At 38.8% G+C, this 22,591-nt stretch overlaps 1 long non-coding RNA gene across 1 annotated transcript in view; it reads left to right on the plus strand.

Annotated features, from left to right (window-relative positions):
* Positions 1 to 22,189, plus strand: part of LOC139160727 (uncharacterized) — a 153,880-nt gene extending 131,691 nt beyond the window's left edge. The window contains exon 3 of the long non-coding RNA XR_011558002.1: positions 21,265 to 22,189. This is a non-coding gene — a long non-coding RNA (uncharacterized lncRNA). The remainder of the gene's footprint in view (positions 1 to 21,264) is intronic.
* Positions 22,190 to 22,591: the final 402 nt, after the last annotated feature.

Here is a 22,591-nt window from a genome sequence, read left to right on the forward strand (position 1 = left end):
TAAGTATTTTAAGGGACTATGGAAAATACAGGTGGGTTGCATGTACTTTAAATTGATCAGCCATGATCTAAGAAAATATGGACAATAACATTCTTCTTTTAAATACCTTTTCTTATTTTTAATACCTTGCAGTATGCCAAACAATTTAAAAAGAGATGAAGTATTTTTTTTTCTGTGAGAAAGAGGTAATAGAGACTAATTTGGGACAAGGTAAAGAGGCAGAGACAATTTGAATATATTTCTAGTACGTTGTGCAGTGGTGGCTACTTCTCTGGATACTTGCGACAGACAATAGTTTTGGACCATTTTGCTAGGTCTATGTAGCACTATATACAGTATATTGTAAAATAACACAAGTCCCACAGTCCTTTCCAAACAAAAATACCTCTAATTCAATGAATCTAAAATGACTTTTGTATCTAGCCTTGAAACTTCTCTTGGACAAATGCATGCCCATTAGATATATATATACAACTCAAGAATATAATATATAATTTATGCTAAATTTTTGCTATTCCAACTGATAGTACACGAATATTACAGAAATCTTAAATGTATAGAGTTTATTTTGGATCGATCAAGCTACTTTCTCTTCCATAATTTCTGTCTGTACAATATTTTATATGCATCTTTGACATAAAAGTGAGGGAGATGGGTGGTTTCTAAATTTGGTAAATTAAGTAAAATATAAAAATTAATCCTACTATTAATTATTGCTAATTATCCAGTTATTGGGAAAATGCTATAAAGAATGCTAAAATTTCTTATTTCTTGTTAAATTCTTTATTATAAAAATGAGAGACTGAGTAGGAATTTTAAACCAATTCTTAGTTTAATCTTTTAAATAAAGAAGTATATTTCTAATGTCTACTTTGTTCTATGAATGTTTATTTCATGAATGGACTGTTCATTGGACTGTTTATTTCATGAATGGACTGTTTCAAATATTACAGTAAAGCATTATTTTTCTTAATCATGTTAATTGAATAGAATTATAGAATTGGAAGTGATCTTCAAAATCTTTTAGCCCAACCATTTGCTCAGGTCAGATTCCACTAGAGTATCCCTGGTCCGCAGACCAGCACCACTCCATAGTGCACCAAAAACCAGGTCGTGGGAATAAGCAACCCCTATCTGCAGAGGTTCAGCATGCATGTAGCATGTGAAACCATGCCCTTTCTGGTCCACGGAAAAAACTGTCTCCATGGAACCAGTCCCTGAGTAGAGGCTATTGTATTAGAGCATTTCTTATTTAGTCTCTATTCAAAATCTTCACCCTTACTTTTGCCTTGCCTTTCTTACACCATTACTTAGAGATCCATTCCCATTTCCCTCACATATCCAGCAGAATGCTTTATTACTTTCAGGATTGATTTACAATGTGATCTATGGCAATTTAGTATGAAGAGCAAGATTTCATGTCAGAGGTCTACTCTGTTTCTATTCCCTCCAAGGAGATGAAAGTTCAGGAACTCTGACAAAAAGAGGTTGATTACTACGAACAACTTCAAAATTAGAGATGCGTTTCCTATACCCTTAATGGCTTTCTTGGTGACATCTGGTCTCTTTCATTATGTCCAGAAAGCTGGCTAAGCAGCCACTTGAGCATGGTTACTTTCCCAGGTTCGTCCGACAGTGAGCTGCTGCTTTTAGAATTGTTGCAGGGACATCTTCAGAAATACGATGAGGCAAAGATTGGCTGTAGTTATGCTGACTAACCAATTTAAAGAATCCCAACAGGGCAACAAGAAGATTCTGCAGATTATTACTTGACAGAGGACAAAGGTCAGCTTTTATTTGCTTGTTACATTCGATAAACATTTCAGTTAACAGGCACTGAAATAAACATGAACACATAAAACATTTACTTTCAGCCAGGGGATCACCGGTAAAAGGAACTCAGTGTCAACTCTTTTTAGGAGGCCAAACATTTTGGCAGTATTAGCAGAATAAACCAACATTAATATTTCTGGAGATTAGTGTCTCAGCAGTGAGGCAGAATGATGGCCTTCTTAATGTATCCTGGATGCACTTCTCCAAATGACCTAATCAAGTATTTGCTTAAAACATACATAATTAATTATGAGATAATTCTATCTCATTATGAGATAGAAATAAGGGGAAATCATAGCTGTGGCCTGGGAGGAAATATGATCAGATGCATTTTTGAATACCGTGTCCAGTTCTAGGTCCTACAGTAAGGGTGATTGGGGACTGAAAACTAAGTCCTGGGAAAAACAGACTGAGGTCCTTGTGTAAGTTTAGTATTGAGGAGGAAATATTATCTCTATGGTTTAATCACAGAAAAGCCAAACATTTCCTCATGTGTTCCTCGGAGTGAAAGACAAAGGTTATGATTTTTCAATTATAGCAAGGCAGGGTCTAGAAAAATAATAGGAAAATTTTCTAACAGTTAGAGCAGTGTGATTCTGAAACGCATTTCCTTGTGATATGATGGTTTGTCTTTGTTTAACGTGTTCAAGAAGAAGCTGAATGGTGATTTTTGGAGTGAATAAACTAACCAACACATTGCAAGATCACGAGCCAGTGGTCAGATGAGGAAACCCGAACTCAATGCAAGCCTCACTTTGCAATGAACAAGGACATACATTCAATTTCATAGCTATTAAGTTTGCTGGCCGAGCAGGTGCAAAGATAGCCAGGGAGATGATTGAAGCCATGAAACAGACTCCTTTGTCAGTCAAGAGGAGTGCTGATTTATCACCAGCTTGTCAGATACTCAGGAGCCAAGGACTTTGCAGTGCAAGGAAAGAACAGCCAAAGACTTAATAGCCGTCCATCAACACTCAGTCAACAATTTTTTAAAAAATTGTACATGATCAGGCACCACATGAATACTACTCATAGAATAGTTCAAACTCACATTCTGGTAGAGAAAGGTTCCCTGAGGATTGGACTCTAGCATGAGTCTGAAAGCTGGGAAGACTAAATCTCTGGTCTCTTTGAGTGACTGACACAAACAGGATCTGTTGGAATGCTTTAAGATGCCTCCTTGCATTACATGAGAACTTGGAGTCCTTTTATAATTCTAAACCCAGAATTTGGTGCTTTCCTTGCCGTTCTGACTCAACAGCATATAATTGCAATGCATCCACTCTCTATTCCTAATTCATAAATCTCATGGAGCTCTCAAGATTTAATTTAATGTAATGTTTTTGACTTATATGTCACCCAATCCCATAGGACTCAGAGGAAGCTCAATGAAGGATGAATTACAATCATTTCCAGGGCCCATCTGGTATGATTACTTCCAAAGCAGGTTGGAGAAAACTGGACCTAAGTATGTAACACCTCAGGAAAGAGGGGGAGGGGGGGTTAGGTAACATTTACATTTCACAATCAGAAGCTTTTCTCCCTCTCTCATTTTTCTTAAAAGGCCCAAAAAAAAAGTGTTAATTTCAGTTTTCCCTCTCCTCAAAGTAGAATGTTGTTGCTTTAATGTTGTAAATAAGTACATAATTTGGAAGGAGGATAAGTTGATAAAGGAATAAATTCAGATCAACGTGTAATTGGAAGCAGAAAATTCTTAGTGGGTATCCATAGACATAATTAAATTCTTAAATGTAGTAGCTGACTTAACCATTGGTATCATCCTAGTGACTGTGAAAATATTAATAATATGAAAACAACAAATGCTTGCGATATCATTGAACATAATTGCATTTAGATATTTTTTTAAAAAAATAAATAAATTCATGTCACAATGGCTTAAATAAACTATTTCTCCTGGAAAAATGGCCAGGATTTTAGAGTATTTTTTGTGCATGAAACATGATACAGCAATTTTGCTGATGTTATTAATCATTGACAGGGAAAACAGGAAACATTCTTTCATAGAGTATAGGATAACAAGAGTGGGAAGGGACTTTGGAGGTCATCTTGCCCAACCTTCTACTTGAGCATGAGAGAAACTATTTCAGATAAATGGTTGCCCAGTCTCTTCTTGAAAAGCTCCAGTGATGGGGCACCATAACTTCTGAAGGTAAACCATTCCACTGGTTGATTGTTCTCACTGTTAGGAAATTTCTCTTTAGTTCTTTATTTTATTTTTCTTTCCTTTATCTTATTGTTTTCTTTTATACCATTTTATATCTTCATCTTATATCCCAATGGGTTTAATCATTAGGCTTGCATGAAATTGTTTGGATTCTCCTAAAGAAGATGCTTTGTTTTTTGAGTGTAATGTAGTACCCCTCTTTGAAGCCGAGAGGCCATATTGTTATTCCAACTAAGACTCTTTTGTGTCCTAGCTGTCCTGATATCACACTTCTAAGAGCAGAAGAGGATTTGGGCATTAAAAGTGCTGGAGGAGAGAGATGGAACAGGAAAGTCAAACAACATTGTTGCTCTGAGAAACAAAGTAACCACGATGCTCCCTGAAGCAACTTCAAGGGAATATTTTGTGCAAGCAAATCGAACAGGATTGATTTATGTGTGTCTACTGAAGTGTTTAAAAGATAACTCACTCTGTTCTGTATATGTAAGCAAACTATGTGCTTCAAGGTATATGGATGTATTGCTGTTTTTATTTTTGCTTATTTATTTATCAAACTTTGAGACAACCCTTTTCATTCACAGAGCAACTTTTTATTTTCCCTTCCTTCTTCCTCCTCAATAATTAAATAAGGGATCTTCATTATGCTCTGTTGGAAACAATGTGTCTTCAACAACCAGTGGCATTTCCAATCCATTTTGGTTTACCACTCTTCCTTGTTCTCTTTTCCAGAAGAACATCTTATGTTGCAATTTGCTGTCTCTTCTGTTCTCAGGGCTTGCTGCCAACTAAAGGGAATAACAGGCCCATCATAGCAATAAATTTTCCCAAAGTTCCCCCCCCCCCCGGAATTTTGAAACTTTCCACTTTGATCTTGCATTGACTATTCTCCAATCTATTTCCTTTTCTAAGAATTATGATGTCATCAATTGCCAATCATATAGGAGTGTGAGAAGAAATGTGGTCTATTAAGTGGCCTGATTAATAAGGGATACAGATAAGGCAGTTCTTTGAAATGTTTAATCAGGTTATTGGCGGAAATATATTTTTGAACTAATGAATGTTGTACAATTGTAAGGATTTTGACACCCAACCACCCACCCTGCAACTCATGCACACAAATCTCTGGTGCTCTATTAATTTCTTCTGGAAAACTAGTCCATAAATTAGAAGGTATTAAGTTGCTTGTTCCTGCTCAACTCTTACCATCAATCAGATATGACCAGCATTGAATAAAAAGAACAAAACATAGATGTGATTCATATGAGAAATACTGCATATGGTAAAGTGTAGCAGTGGAATGGCCATGACTTTCTTTCTAGTTTTATGGGCATTGCTGCAGCTTCACATCTAATTACTTGTTTCACTTGCTTATTTGTTTGCTATTGGAGAAGTTTCTGCTCCTTCCAACCATTGGTGGATACTCTCAACACCAGAGGTCTTCAAACTTGGTTACTTTAAGACTTATGGACTTCAACTCCTAGAATTCTCCAGCCAGCTATGAGAGAATTCTGGGAGTTGAAGTCCATAAATCTTAAAGTTGCCAGATTTGAAGACCTCTGCTCTACACACTGATAGATACAATGGGGGTTTTTTTTACTGCTGCTTCAAAAAGGTTGGTTTTTCCCCTCTTTAGATTTTTTTTTCTCTTTTTTTCCATGAAAAGAGAAATGATTTTTTTTAAAAAAAACCTTCCTTCCAGACCATAACGCAATCAATTGTTTGTAATATCAGGCCTTAAAATCAAGTTTAATCAAATGTATACTTTACTCAGACAATTCAGAAATGGGCAGATGTGCAAAATTTAGACAAATAACTAATAATACTTTAAAAAAAACAAAACTCTTCTAATAAAGGAGACCATTTGTAACTCAGGGGTTGACATAAGGGGTCTTCTTAGTACTTGCTTGTTTTCTTACAGATGTTTCATTACCCAAAGTGTTGTACATACTCCTGGTCAGTTGGAGGAGGATGAAGAAATTGAGGACTCTGATACAGATAGTGTTTATGAATTAGTGGTGGGCCCGAGGTTACAGGTAGTAGAACAGCTGGGAGGCCAGCCACAGGATGTGGTTATGAGTCCAGAATCTAGCGAGGAAGAATCAGATGTTCACTGGGTCAATCCTAAATTCAGAAGGGTCCAAAACGTAAGGAACAGGTGTTTGGAAGAAGATATTAAGGGGAGGAGTGGGTTATTTGGTACATCAGCGGGTCAGTGGGGAAGAAGGGTGGAGTTTCAATGTTGTAGAGCTAAAATGAAATGTATTTAGTTCATCTCCCAAGCAAGCAAATGCATTCTGTGTTATTTTACAGTCATTTCTGCTGTTTTTGAATCATGCTGTGAGTACATAAATCTTGTTAAACGGAGAAGGCTGGGAGGAATGTATGAGGAATGCAATTAAGAAAGATAATGGGAGGAAGAGGAATGTGCTAGTATGAACTGTATTTTGAATACAGAAGGAAAGAGAAATAAAGATGGAGTTTCTTTGTTTATGAAATACTGCATTTAGTAAGAGTTATTTGTAATAGCTAAAGTTCTACCAGAAACCAGAACACAGAGTAGGTAACATCATCGATTCTAGTCCTGGACTAGCTAGCCCTAGTCCTACTCATAGACTAGCACTGGTAATGTTATCTTGTTTGGGTAATGAAATATCTGCAAGGAATCAAACAAGCTAAGAGAATGCCAACTATTCTCTAATAGATTCTTTATACATAGTTTTTAAAACTTTAAAAGTTAATTCTGTGTCTCTAGTGTTCCATGTGACCTGTATTCTGAAGAAAATGGAGCCCTTTGTCATGAAACTTTTGGTTCACAAAATATTTTATGTAGAGTCAGAAAAGAAAAATAACAGGAGATTATACACCGTGGCTTTTAGCTCTCAGATCTGTTTTAGATCTGAAACATTTTTGAAAACATTTAAGACTAATTGTTTATTTTATTTTATTATTTATATTCACATACACATGCTAGTGATGGATTGCTCCTGGTTTATCCCAGTTTGGTGAACTGGTAGCAGTGGCGGTAGGAGGCTCCACCTACCAGCCCAGGACATTCCACCTACCAGCCCAGGACACTTCTGCATATGCACAGAAGTGGTGTGTGAGTGTGTGTGGGTGTGAACTAGCAGCAACGGGGTTTAGAACCCATGACTCCCTCACTCACTCCCCCTCTCTCTCTCTCACACACACACCAATAAAATACATGCTGTAACTAAAGATAATAGAAAGAACAGAAATATATGCAAGTTACAGAATATTGTGGTACCTCGTCTTATGAATGCCTCTTCTAATGAACTTTTCTTGGACTTCTCGCTGGGATTCCCTTCATTTTTGTTGGCGCTGCTTTGAATCCCAGCAAGGGGAGCCTCAGGGAACTCCCAGCAGTTCAAGAACGGATGCTTTGGCTGGCAACAGAAGTCCGGAGGTGGGGTTTCCCGGTAGCGCAAGGCAAAAGGAGTGAGTTTTGGGATTGCACGCATTATTTGCTTTTACATTGATTCCTATGGGAAATATTGTTTCATCTTACGAACTTTTCTACCGATGAACCTCATCACAGAACAAATTAAGTTTGTAACACGAGGTACCACTGTACTTGTCAAATGCAGGAACAGGCATCTGAACTAATCATCACAATGTGAATTGACAGAAGGTCAAAGAAAAGGAACAGTAATGAATCTAAGGACGCAATGAAAAGGTAATTACGCTAGGCCAATAAATAAATGTGCTTTTGTACTATAATTTGTTCCATGTATTTAACATATTGCTTGACTTATACCAACATTTAGATATAGTCAGAATGATCCATTGCCTGAACCTAGGAAAAGAAATTTCACTTAAAATAGGTTGATGTTGCCTGCAGTTGTACTGGTGATCTATTATAAACATTTAAAAAAAAATTCAAAGCTAAGACAGCTGAACTTTCAGTTAATTATCCAGTTGGGTTAGCAAACAGATCAAGTCACCCAATTTGTGATATTTATTCTGAAAGCATATATTATAAAATGACTAAGTCCTATGTTGCATTCCAGCTATAATCAATCCTGGATTTAGGGATTCTTTCTTTGGAATGGGGCTATTTTAAGTCTAGAGAAGCGATGGGGGAAGAGTAAACCTGAATCTGACCGAACACTTGTAAGAGCTCACATTAAGTCTTACAAAGTGACACTCAAGGTGGCAAGATGCACGTACAATGCTGCCTTGATTGCATCAGCGGAATCCCACCAGGCTGTTCTGTTTAGGGTGACCCATTCCCTTCTGAACCAGGGGGAGTTGGGGAGCCCTTGCAGAGCAGTGCCGAGGGGTTTAACTCGTTTTTCACTGATAAAGTCGCTCGGATCCAGGCGAACCTCAACTCCGATTAGATAGCAGTGTCGGCTGACAATGAGCCAGTCGAGGTAACTGGGGCCCATCCTTGTCCACCTGTCTGGGAGGAGTTTGACTTGGTGACACCTGATGAAGTAGACAAGGCCATTGGAGCTGTGAGTTCCGCCACCTGCTTACTGGATCCGTGTTCCTCTTGGTTGGTTTCAGCCAGCTGGGAAGTGACACGGAGCTGGGTCCAGGAGATTGTCAATGCTTCTTTGGGGAGGGTGTTTTTACCCTCCCCTGGCTCCAGGGAAGCCTTTGGACTCTGGGAAGGGCGAAACATGAGGCTACTGGGCCCACCAGAAGTTGGGAAACAGTCAGTTTCCAGCCTCCAGAGGGCCTTTGGTGGGTTGGGGGAAGCTGTTTTCGCCCTCCCCAGGCATTGAATTATGGGTGTGGGCACTCGCACATCCACAATAATGCACACACTCTCTCTTTCGGCACTCAACAGGAAAAAAAGTTTGCATCACTGGGATTTATAGTGAAACAAATAGAATAGGGCCTGAATGTGACACTAGGATTTAGAGTGAAAAATAAATAGACTAGGGTATGATTACTCTGGGGTTTACAGTGAAAAATAAACAACATCCTCCTATCAACGTTCCCCCCCAATGAAGAGGATGAAATCTCTTTCTCTTCCTCTTTCTCTTCCTCTTTCTCTTTCTCTTTCTCTTTCTCTATCTTTCTCTCTCTTTCTCTCTCTTTCTCTCTCTTTCTCTTTCTCTCTCTCTCTCTTTCTCTCTCTCTCTTTCTCTTTCTCTCTCTCCCTCCCTCTCTCTGTGTTTCTCTCTTTCTCCCATCTCTTTTTCTCCCACTCTCCCCTTCTCTCTCTGTTTCCTGAGGAACAATCATTACCCACAGTGGAGGCTTCACTTCTGGCTGTGGCACACATGGGGAGGACCTCCTCAAGCAAGCAAGCAAGCAAGCACCAAAGTGCAGCAAGAGTGCACACAGAGGGCTGGCAGCTGCTCACTTAAGAAGAGTCTTTGGATGCAGCTTCTCTCCCACCCTAAGGATTCAGCTGTTGCCTTGTTGTGTCCTGTCCCATCCCCCACCCAGAGTTCTTCAGCCGAGTGGGGAGAGCATAACCTACAGCTTCAAGCAGCAAGAAGTGCTTATATGTAAATGTGGTATGAAGGCAGCTACAGGGCTGCTTCTCTCCTGTCCTAAGGATCCATCCATCACCTTGCTGTACCCATCCCCACCCCGAGGAGAAGAAGGGAGAGGATGGGTGCAAGAGCAAAGGCAGCTTTCACTTCTTGCCACTTCATTCCGGAGCTTACAGCCAGCCTGTTCAGTAAAAGAGCTGGGGGAGGGAGGAGAACATGGCAATGCAATGGCCAAATCCTTAGGGCAGGAGAGAAGCCATGTCCAAAGACTATTCTTAAGCAAGCAGCCACCCACCATCACCTTTCCTGCACTTTGGCACTCACTTGAGAGTCTCTCCACACATTCGCACCCTCCATGCCCTGCCACAGGCAGCCAGGGAGTCACAAGAATAGGCGAAGGGTTGCCTGAATGGAAGCCTCTGCCGGGGATGGCTATGCTCGTCAACCAGCACCAGAGAATGGGCCCCAGCCATTTCTACATTCCTGCTGTCACCCTTACCTTCTCAGGCCAGATGAGGGAGGGGAGGGCAAGGCCAGCCGATGATGGGACAGGGAGCCACAGCAGGGGCCAAAAAAGCCACAGGACTCCTCATAGATCTATCTATCTATCTATCTATCTATCTATCTATCTATCTATCTATCTATCTATCTATCTATCTATCTATCTATCCGTCCCTCCGTCCCTCCGTCTCTCCGTCTGTCCGTCTGTCCGTCTGTCCGTCTGTCCGTCTGTCCGTATGTCCGTCCGTCCGTCCGTCCATCCATCCATCCATCCATCCATCCATCCATCCATCCATCCATCTATCTATCTATCTATCTATCTCGATAGATAGATAGATAGATAGATAGATAGATAGATAGATAGATAGATAGATAGATAGATAGATAGATTGGATTTATATGCCGCATCTCTCCTTGGACATGGCACAGTTTACAACATATAAAAACAACAATTACAATAGGTAAATCCAATTAAATTAAAAACAAAGCAAACAGTCTAAAATCCCCAGCGGTGTTAAAAAACAGTCATACCCATTCAAACAGCAGCCATACAACTGCAGCTCCAGAACTATAGGTTGCCGCCCCCTGTCCTTGTCCTTCTTTTTATTAGACTAGACATACCCAATTCGTGTAACCATTCTTCATATGGTTTAGCCTCTAGCCCCCTAATTGTCTTTGTCAGTCAGATAGAAAGCCTATCTCAGATGCTAGAATCATAACACTTTTATGAGGTTTATAAATCCAATCTTTCAAAGTTTTAATGGGTGGACCAAGTTTCCAACTTCAACAATTCTTGCAAATCCATTTGACAGTTTTTTTTCTTCAATTTAAACTGTTAGTTATTTGTTACTTCATTATTCTTCCTTGATTGCACTATGCCAGTCAGAAAGTATAACATTCAGTTCAATATAGCTCTATATTTTTAAAGAAAAATCTTAATATGCCTGTTTCAACCATCACAGAACACAAGATTTAAATGATGCTTGCAAAGAATATATTATAAAAAGAACCAAGTCACTACATTTTATACTTCATGTGCAAAAGATAAAAAGAAGTAGATAAATATTCAGAAACCAGATTGTGGGTGACAGTTTGTGGGAAAAGAAAAACAGTTGTTCAATTCTGTAGACTATGTAAGTTCAAAGATGGTCAGTTCAGATCTACCATATGGTTGAATTCACTGGAGTATGTGTAATTTAAGGCTGATGATATAATTAATAATTTCTGTATGATCTAGATCACACAAAAGAGAAAAAAGAAGTTACAAAAACATCTTCTGTTCCATATAGTCCAGGTGATGGTTTTATGCCCTTTTTGGGAAGATTTTTTTGGAACCTAGATGTCCTGAACAATATAGAATAGAATATAATAGAATATTAAAATCTTGGGGGATTTTAATCTGCCATCGCTTGGTGAATCCTTTTTTATATTATTTTTATATTATTGATTTTAAAATATAGAATATAAAACACACACACAATATACAACAAGTGCTCAGTGATTGGTGCCCACCACCAGACAAACATTCACACTCCACCACCAAATTGGTTTTATATATATATATATATATATATATATATATATATATATATATATATATATATATATATATACTATTTTAACTCAAGAGCAAAATATCTATTTACATATTATAAAGTGATTCCAATTTATTCCTTGTGGCTTGGTCTCAGATTCTACTAACCTTATATCGTCTTACCTTGTCCCACCGTCCCATCATTTGTCGCAAATCAGTTTCATTAACTGAATTAATCCTTTTGTTCATAATCTCAAATTGAATATGATCCAGCATGTACTGGTACCAAGTTTACATTGTCCATTTTGTTGCATTCTTCCAACCCAGGACTATTACCACCTGAGCGCTTTCTATCGCTGCTTGTTTTATTTCTCTAAATTCTCCCATCACATTGCTTTTAACTAATACTGTTATTTCCTTGGTAATTATCCATCATTTATTTAACATGCTATTAATATCCTCTTGCACTTTTTGCCAAAAGATCTTCACTACCGGGCATTCCCAAACATGTGCATAAACACTCCTTTATCTTGACACCCATGCCAACAAGTATTTTTAACATTCTGCTGGAAATATGCAAATTGAATGGGTGTGTAATACCACTTATGTAATATTTTCCTTCTCATTTCCCTAACTCTTGTATTCTTAATTTTCCTTATATTCTCCATTATATTTTTCATCTCTTGTACAACTACTTGTATTTTAATCTGTCACCATTGTTGCTCGGTCAATCCTCTGGGTTGGTGCAGAAGTTCATGGCCACCATGGCAACCATGGACCTGACCCAAGTAGTTCAGGGCCCAACCCATGAGAGGGGGCATGCTCTCGACATTGTTTTCCTCTCAGGGCAGTTGAGTAATGATCTGATATTAAGGGGCTTAGAGATGTTACCTTTGTCATGGTGAGATCATTTTCTATTGCGGCTTGATTTTAAGGCTCCAATCCTTCCCCGCAGGCACAACTGATTAGGAGGTTCCTCCTAAGATGCCTGATGGATCCAGAAGGTTTTCAAAGGGTGCTTGGAGTTTTTCCGGATTCACTTTTATATAGTGTGGCAGAGTCTCTTGCTGGAGCCTGGAATACGACTGAGATGGAAGATCTAGACCGAATTGCACCTTTGCGACCTCTCTCTGGCAACAGACCCTGGAGATCTCCTTGGTTTACTGAGGAGCTCCGGGAAATGAAATGCCAGAAGAGAAGTCTAGAGAAGCATTGGAGGAAAACTAGAGCTGAATCTGACCAAACACTTGTAAAAGTTCATATTAAGATTTACAAAGTGGTGATCAGGTTGACAAGACGTGCATACAATGTCAAGCTGATTGTGTCCGCGGAATCCCACCCGTCCGCCCTGTTTAGGGTGACTCGCTCCCTCCTTAATCAAGGGGGAGTTGAGGAACCCTTGCAGAGTAGTGCTGAAGCATTTAACAAGTTTTTTGCAGATAAAATCGCTCAGACCCGGACTGGTCTTGACTCCAAGAAGAGTCAGCTGAAGAGTCAGTCGAGGTGAAAGGGGCCATTTTAGTCCACCTGTTTGGAGCGAGTTTGTCCTGGTGACACCTGATGAAGTGGACAAGGCCATTGGAGCTGGCAGTTCCACCACCTGCTTGTTGGACCCGTGTCCCTCTTGGCTGGTCTTTGCCAGCAGGGAGGTGACACAGAGCTGGGTCCAGGAGATTACCAATGCTTCTCTGAGGGAGGGGTACTTCCCGGCTCCCTACTGTGGGTACTGCCTCCCAAGGATACATTTATCTGTCCATCCATTACCCTGGGGGGGATTAATGACCCTCTCAGAGAGGATCCACAACTTGGGCATCCTCCTCAATCCACAGCTGACTTTAAAACACCATCTTTTGGCTGTGGTGAGGGGGGCGTTTGCCCAGGTCCACCTGGTGCTCTAGTTGCTGCCCTATTTGGACAGGGAGTCTTTGCTCACGGTCACTCATGCCCTTATCACCTCGAGGTTCAACTACTGCAATGCTCTATACATGGGGCTACCTTTGAAGAGTGTTCGGAAACTTCAGATCATCCAAAATGCAGCTGCATGAGCAGTTTTGGGCCTTCCAAGACATGCCCATATCTCGTCATTACTCCGCGGACTGCATTGGCTACCGATCAGTTTCCAGACACAATTAAAAGTGTTGGTTATGACCTATAAAGCCCTACATGGCATAGGAACAGATTATCGCCGAGACCGCCTTCTGCTGCACGAATCCCAGTGTCCAGTGAGGTCCCACACAGTTGGTCTCCTTAGGGTCCCGTCAACCAAAAATGTTGGCTGGTGGGGTCTACAGGATGAGCCTTCTCTGTGGGAGCCCCAGCCCTCTAGAATTAGCTCCCCCTGGAGATTCGCACTGCCCCACCCTCCTTGCCTTCCGAAAGAGTTTAAAAACACATCTTTGTCGCCAGGCCTGGGGACTTTAGATCTTCCCCCTGACCAACAAATGTTGTTAGATTATTGAATGAATTGAAGTTAGAATTTTTAAGAATCTTTTTTAGTATATGAATTGGATAAACTGTATTGTTATGTTTTTGGCACATGCTGTGAGCCGCCCCAAGTGGCGGAGAGGGGCGGCATACAAGTCCTATTAATAAATAATAAATTAATAGAATAGAGTAGAGTGGAGTGGAGTGGAGTGGAGTGGAGTGGAATGGAATGGAATGGAATGGAATAGAATAGAATAGAATAGAATTCTTCATTGGCCAAGTGTGATTGGACACATAAGGAATTTGTATTTGATGTAGATGCTCTCAGTGTACATAAAAGAAAAGATAAGAAAAGAATTGTCAAGAATAATGAGGTTCAACACTTAATGATTGTCATAGGGTACAAATAAGCAGTCAGGAAACAATCAATTTTAATATAAATTATAAAGATACAAGCAACAAGTTACAGTCATACAGTCATAAGTGGGAGGTGATGGGTGATAGGAACAATGAGAAGACTTATAGTAAAGCAGCCTTTGTGAATAGTTTGACAGTGGTGAGGGAATTATTTGTTTAGCAGAGTGATGTTGTTTGGGGAAAAAACTGTTCTTGTGTCTAGTTGTTTGGTGTGCAGTTTTCTATGCAGTGGTTCTCAACCTTCTAATGCCATGACCCCTTAATATAGTTCCTCATGTCGTGATGACCCCCAACCATAAGTCTAGTGCCAATTCTCTCAACTGAGCTTTAAGCTGATTGGCAGGAAAGTTAGAGGGGCATCTTCACTGTAAACACCTGATTGGTCGGATTGTAACCATATGTTCTAAGGGGCCAGAATAGAAGCTTTAGTTCCTAACACCATGGGAAATTTGTCTTTTCCCATGGTCTTAGGTGATCCCTGTGAAATGGTTGATTGACTCCCCCCAAAGGTGTCCCGATCCCCCAGTTGAGAACCACTGCAATAGTGTCATTTTGAAACAGGAGTTGAAACAAATATGTCCAGGATGTGAAGCAATAGTAAATATTTTCAAGGCCCTCTTTTTGACTCGTGCAATGTACAGGTCTCAATGGAAAGCAGGTTGGTAGTAATCGTTTTTCTGCAGTTCCGATTATCCTCTGAAGTCCAGGTCTGTCTTGTTAGGTTGCAGAACTAAACCAAACAGTTATATAGGTGCAGATGAGAGACTCAATAATTCCTCTATAGAACTGTATCAGCAGCTCCTTGAACTTCCTGAGTTGGTGCAGAAAGAACATTCTTTCTTGTGCTTTTTTGATGGTGTTTTTGATGTTAGGTATTTTTGGTCTTGAGATATGATAGAACCTAGAGATTTGAAGTTCTCTACTATTGATACTGTTTCTTTCTTGAGAAGCTTGTTGGGTTGCAGCTTTACATAGCAATGGAAGATAGGGACTACTACAACCTTTTTCAGTCTGTTTCAGACTAGGGCACTGCATTGATCTATTTTGGTAATAACCTTCTGATGGAGAAAATATGGAGATACCTGTGTTGATCCCTCCTGGCTTTCAATACCATTAACTATTGACATTTTCTGGACCAACTGCTGGGATTAGAGGTAGGGGCAAGAAGTCCTGGCAGTTCTTCATTCTTTGTGTGTAGTTCCACTTGATATTGATATGGGGGACAGACCATATAAAGTCTCAGGGTTTGAGTCTCTCATTCCTCTTAGAATATCTACATGAACTTGTTGTTTGAAATTATTCGTTGATCTGGGATCCAGTTTCCTTAGTATTTTTAATTTCTTGATTAGATTTATGTGCCACCCATCTCATCAGGCTGGGTAGTGCTATCAAAATATTCTTAGTCACATCTAGGCAAAATGGGTGGCATATAAATCTAATCAAGAATTTATAAATAAATAAACACACACACACACACACACACACCCCTACATATTCTTAATGTGTCTGAACACTCAATGGGTCTGGATGGGGAAGAACAAGCATAGGCTCAAATATAACAAGACAGAATAACTTGTTGGATCTCCTGAGTTTGTAGCAGTTTCATCTTTTGGTTTTTGATGAGATCACACTCCTTGTCCTCAGGACTCCTGGACAATTAATTAATTCCTATGAGGTCCATCTCACTAAAACAGGAGCTCTGGGCAATTTAAAATATAACAATAAGTTTAAAAGTATTTAGAAAATTACAGCATTTCTTGGATTCATGGATAATCAGCAGATAGCAATTATAGTTGGTCCAGAATGTGGCTGCACATACAATTATTCAACAGGTCTCCATAAAATCATGATTGCCATCCCAGTTGCCTGGAGGCTACTGAGATAAAGATTCAGCCCACAGCTATCCCAGTACATTGTCAAAAGCAGGAAAGCCTGAAAAGGAGAGAACAGATGCTCTTATTGCCACAATTTTGTTCCCATATTCGTTATTCCTTTAATGAGAGACAAGCATCTTTTTCAGTAGTACATTTTCCAACTGCTGCTTTTCATTAGGGACATTTTGAAGGAAAATGTATCAGTTTTATTGTTCTGAACTAGTTTCTTATTATGTTGATTTTTCCCTGAGCACCAGCATTGTCAGAGGAATGTATTTTACTCAATGATTATTACAGTGATATTTTCTACCACTATGCTTGGTGGTCTCACTTCCTCTACCGCAGATTGTATTTTTCATTTAAAAAAATCTTTTTCTATCTGGGTCTGAAAAATCAGATGAGAACAACTGCTTAGAAGAAAACTAATATTTGGCAGGCTACTAATTTCTGAGCAGAAAATACATACTGTCTTTATTGGGTTAATTGCAATTGCTGCACTGGGAACATCCACAAGATTCAATGTTTCATATCTTTGTATTTACTTTGTAAAATTCTCATAAATATGGACATCATGGTTAGTTTGATGAGTTCACTAAGATTCTGTATACGACTCGTTTTCATTTACGAATCCCAGCAACCGGTCAGGTCCCACAGAGTTGGCCTTCTCCGGGTCCCGTCGACTAAACAATGTCATCTGGTGGGACCCAGGGGAAGAGCCTTCTCTGCGGTGGCTCCGACCCTCTGGAATCAGCTCCCTCCAGAGATTAGAACTGCCCCTACCCTCCTTGCCTTTCGTAAACTCCTCAAAACCCACCTCTGTCGTCAAGCGTGGGGGAACTGAGACATCTCCCCCTGCCTATGTAATTTTAGTGCATGATATGACTGTATGTATGTTTTTTATATTGGGGTTCCTTGTTTTTAGATTTTTTAAATGTACAATTGCTATTTTACATTTTAAATTATTAGATTTGTCAATACATATTGTTTTTTATCACTGTTGTGAGCCACCCCGAGTCTGCGGAGAGGGGTGGCATACAAATCTAATAAATAATAATAATAATAATAATAATAATAATAATAATAATAATAATAATAATAATAGTAATAATAATAATAAGTGTATGAAGGAACAAAATACAGCATCAGATCTGAAAGTTGACATGTTCAATGGCCAAACAATTAGGTACAATTACATTCATGCATTTTTCTCTATGGGAATGACTACCTCATTAGGCCTATCAAAGTTCAGCCTCTTTAAGGATTCTCCCAGCATCACAGAAGCAGACCTCTGTTTATACCACATGATTCCTCTGTCCCTCTGCATCTGCTTTAACTAGGATAGACAGCATTGACATGGCATTTTCTACTGTTGTACACATATTTCAGATAATTTGACTATAGCCTTTTAATACAGGAATACTTCCCATCTGGGAGGAGGAGGAGGAAATCTGTTTTCCCCCTGAAAATGGCTATTTCTATTATTTTTATATTACTATTTATATACTTATTATTTAAGTTCTGTGTATGCCTGCTGTAGATTCCATTAATCAGAAGGATAGCTATTTAACAAGTGAGACTACTGTTTATTGCTTTGAGGTTAGAACATTATCAGTAGGACTAGCAGGTGGTTGTAAACAAAGAATCTACTTCCTGACAACCTCTCCTTACAAGAGAAATGAATGATATTTGGAATATAAAGCCAAGCAAATTTGCCTCAGTATTGCATTGAAAAGGTTTACTTCAGAATTTCCATCCTGATTTTAACAGCTAGTAATAACAGCACCAATGCAATTAACACCATTAACACCCTCAAAAATGTCCAAAGATACTTCACCAGAAGAGTCCTTCACTCCCCCACTCGAAACAGAATACCCTACGAAATAGACATACAATCCTGGGTCTAGAAAGCTTAGAACCACGACGCCTTAAACATGATCTAAGTAGTGCCCACAATATAATATGCTGCAACGTCCTGCCTGTCAACGACTACTTCAGTTTCAACCACAATATCACAAGAGCACACAACAGATTCAAACTTAATATTAACTGCTCCAAACTTGACTGTAAAAAATACGACTTTAGTAATCGAGTTGTCGAAGTGTGGAACTCATTATCGGACTCCGTAGTGTCATCCCCTAATCCCCAACATTTTACCCTTAGACTATCCACGGTTGATCTCTCCAGATTCCTAAGAAGTCAGTAAGGGCGTGCATAAGTGCACTAGCGTTCCTTCCATCCCCTATCCCAGTGTTTCCCAACCTTGGCAACTTGAAGATATTTGGACTTCAATTCCCAGAATTCTGGGAGTTGAAGTCCAGATATCTTCAAGTTGCCAAGGTTGGGAAACACTGCCCTGTCCTATTGTCTCTCCTATATCTCCTATATCTTTTCTTCTATTCCTATATCTTTTCTTGTATTCCTTCATTGATATATTATACTACGAGTATATCCTCCATAACCTTGATTGTGTATAGGACAACATGAATAAATGAATGAATGAATGAATGAATGAATGAATGAATGAATGAATGAATGTCAATCTTTCTTTGTATTTGGAGAGAAAAACCCTGGGAACTCTTACAGTTCTAGATTACACTGGGCCATAGAACAAAAGCAAAACAAATGACACCCACATAATCTGGATGGCAATTCCAAGCTACTTCCCTATTGCTGATAAGAAAGCAGCATGGATATCTTCACATGCTCAACAGAAGAATGAGGGAGACTTTGTAAGACTTTGCCTTTATTTTGCCTTTATTTTATTGATGTCGACACCAGTCCCATAACCTGCTTAACTCCAATCCCTCAGGTCTGGCTACATTTTTTTTCTTCTGTGACAACCAATATTTCATAGTTACTTTTGGCAGCAAGGAGCATCATCAGAACTTTCTTTGAACTGCCTTTTGACCTGTCCAAACATTGGTGCTTTTTATTCGAACTCTTGCATTTTATGTCACGAGAATTGTCTAGTCCAGCAGCACATCGAATTTGATAAGTCACAGACCTCATGAGTAGCTGACTCAGAAAAAGTTTTCAAGTGCAAAATCCCAAGGGTGAAATGAGGCAACTCCTGCCTCTTGATGAACTTTTGATTCTAGGGAAACACAAAACTGCATTTTATAAGAGCATAATCCAGTAGAATTATGCAATCTGTCTTTGTTTGTGACTTACTTGATCCAATTTGGCTATTACAAAAATTGCCTTTTTATGTTTGTTAGCCATCATTTGATGTACTTTTTAATGCATGACCAGATGTTCATCTAATATAGAAGAAACAGAATTCTTTCCCATTCAACTACGCTCTAAAATCTTGTAATAATCTCATATTTGCATATTAATGTGATTTTCATCATAGCACAGAACATCATCTTACATTGCAATATAATTGACAGGAATGTCCTCAGATTGCTTTATAGAATAAAAATTGTGCATATTTACTATGGAACATAATGCTGCTGTTCTTGTGCAACTGTGCCTAAAATTACAGGCTTAGAGCTATAGTTAATATTTCCCGGGATTTAAAAAATATTATTCTATTGTATTATTGTAATATAGGATACTAGAGAAAATTCCAAAGAGGATATTGCTCAGAAAATGCTACAATGATTCACAACTGTCGATTTCTCAAACCACGATATACCCTCATACAGTATAATTAAATACTTGCAATAGTACTTCTGACAAGAATTAGGATTCTACATTATCCCCTTGGCAGCAAAATAATTCAAGGTAGTCTTATGACTGTCTGTGACAAAACCTGCTTTCAGTAAATAATATCATGCTCTGACATTAGAAACAGATAAAAATATCTAAACCCTTAGATTATTTAGAACACTTTCTCATTTACAAGGTGCAGAACAGAATATATGGAGAGCTCAGAATTAATGTCAAAGACAAAAGTGATATTACAGAATTTTAATAGCACTAACACTTGGACTTACATATAACTTCAAAGTGCTTTACAGCCCTCTCTAAGTGGTTTACAGTCAGCCATTACCCCCAACAATCAAGGTCCTCATTTCACTGATCTTGGAAGAATGGAAGTCTGAGTCAAGCTTGAGCAGTTCAGGATTGGCCTCCTGGCAGGCAGCAGAGTTAGTCTGCAATACTGCATTCTAACCACTGTGTTACCATGGCTCTTCTTAATACACATTTATATGTTAATTTATTATGTTTAGTTTATATGGCCATAATCTTGCACAAGCAACGCTGAATAACATATACAATATAAACAAAATTGTATCTCCCTGGGAAATATTGTAATTGTTTTGATGACTATAGAAAACAAATATTTTTTGCAAACTTTGACTCTTGAATTCACTCACAACAGAGTTCTAGAAAAGTAGAGAGCCATGTAAGAAACTGGGCGTAAATAAGACTGAAAAAATAATCATTCCTATTCTGGAATGACAATAGAGGTTGATATTACGGTTTGGAGGATCTCTATTCAGTATCAGAAGAATAAATTTTAATAAAAGAAAACATTCAATTGTAATATTCCATTCTATAGTCACAAAGTACAACAATGTAGTAAACTAACATGAAATGGGGAAAAAATGAATATTTCAGAATGGTACACAAGGTATGCATTAAAAATAGTGAATGCTAGCACAGATTTAAGAGCTTCTTTATTGCTGAACAGAGATTTTACACATTTGTCAATAAATACTTTCTATCTACATGTTGGGTGGAGAGGAAAAGGAATTTTGTAAATTATTTTGAAAAATAGTCTGATGTTGATTTCATGGTTGACTTATTATGGCTACTGCCGGTTGATAATCTATCTCCATGAGCAACAAACTGGCTCACCATATGGGCTTCTAAATTGACTACAGCCATAAGAGGTGAGCCCAGGCCTCACCATTGTGACATTTACAAGATGGTTGCCAGAACAGTTGCTGAATGTCTCAATGGTGGCAATGGCTTTCACATTAAGCAAAAGGAGGCAACTGGAATGATCAGCAGATAAAGGCCACAGCCAGAGAGTTGTCTAACACAGAACCATTAATTTTTTCTCTGCAGGAGGATGACGAGCTATGCCAGCTATTGGAGCACAAGCCCCAGCCAGAGGGAGAGGTACAGTGGCAGTGCAAGTGCTCGACTTCTGAGGCTTGATGTTCACCCATTATCAGTGATCCTCTCTCCCTTGAAGCGGTTAGAAACCTTTGATCCAAAGCAGGCTCACTTTAAGTGCCAATTTAAGGCATGCAACCAAAGTAAAAACCCTCTGACTCTCAAATAAATAGAGACTTTGGCCTAGAGGGACAGCAAGTGGCTAGACCAAAGCCTGTATTCAACCTAGGTGGAAATGACAGCTACCACTGGGGAGGAACTTACACCAGAAGAAGTCAGTGATCCCAAGAAACAATTCTGAATATAGATAAGTCTTATGACTGGAGAACCTTCAAGGATGAGAGGAGAAGGCCTGCATCTTTAATGGTCAAAGACTGAGTCAAAAGACTCAGGCAGAGAGGCCACTTTTATTAAATCAGACTCAGTCCTGATTGATCAAAGAGCAGTGTCTTCCCATCCTTGGAGACTAGCTCCACCTACTATGGAGAACATAGATGTAAGATAAAAAGTGAATGACCAATAAGAAATGTATTGTGCTGAACTGGCTTCTGATCTTATTTGTATGAAACCCATTTATATGTGCATTTATGTAACTAAAATATGCAATTGAAAAGAAACATGGATCTCTGGAAAGGAAAACAAGGGTTAACAGAAGAGAATTTTTCATCAGAAAGCCAGTGAAATCCACTGCTTTAGTATGCTGCTTCTCTATATTCAAGCCTGCAACATTCATTTTATTACAAGAAGCATACCACATGCTTTGCCATCTGTTGGGTCCTCTACTAATTTCTAGTAAATGAATAAACCAACATTTAAAATACTGTATTCATAAAACAAACTACCCAAATAAAGAGCATTGTTATATAATCTGTAATTTCTTGCTTTATATCTTTGAAGTATTAATTGTGTGTGTGTGCATGCACACATGTGTCTGTGTGTTTGTCTGTGAGTCTGTCTGTGTTAATATTAAAGTAGACTTCTTCAACACCCCAAAGGAGATGGATCATACGATAGATTTGTTAATGTGTCATTTTAAATAATGTTTTGGACTATGCAAAGGCTATCGGGTGTGATATTTAAACCATGGTTTATATTTTAACTTTAGATGAATTATAACATTAACTTTAGATGGGCAATTATAGCTTACATGAAACTGGGCTATTATAGTTTATTCAGCAAAACATTAATAAGTAAAATGTAGCTCAGTGTGATACGTTAACATAGAAAAATCTGTAAGAATGGATTGGATAGCTTCTGAATGATGGAATGTTTGAAT

The sequence above is a fragment of the Erythrolamprus reginae genome, chromosome 1 (genome assembly GCF_031021105.1).
Source record: "Erythrolamprus reginae isolate rEryReg1 chromosome 1, rEryReg1.hap1, whole genome shotgun sequence".
Classification (NCBI taxonomy): Eukaryota; Metazoa; Chordata; class Lepidosauria; order Squamata; family Dipsadidae; genus Erythrolamprus; species Erythrolamprus reginae.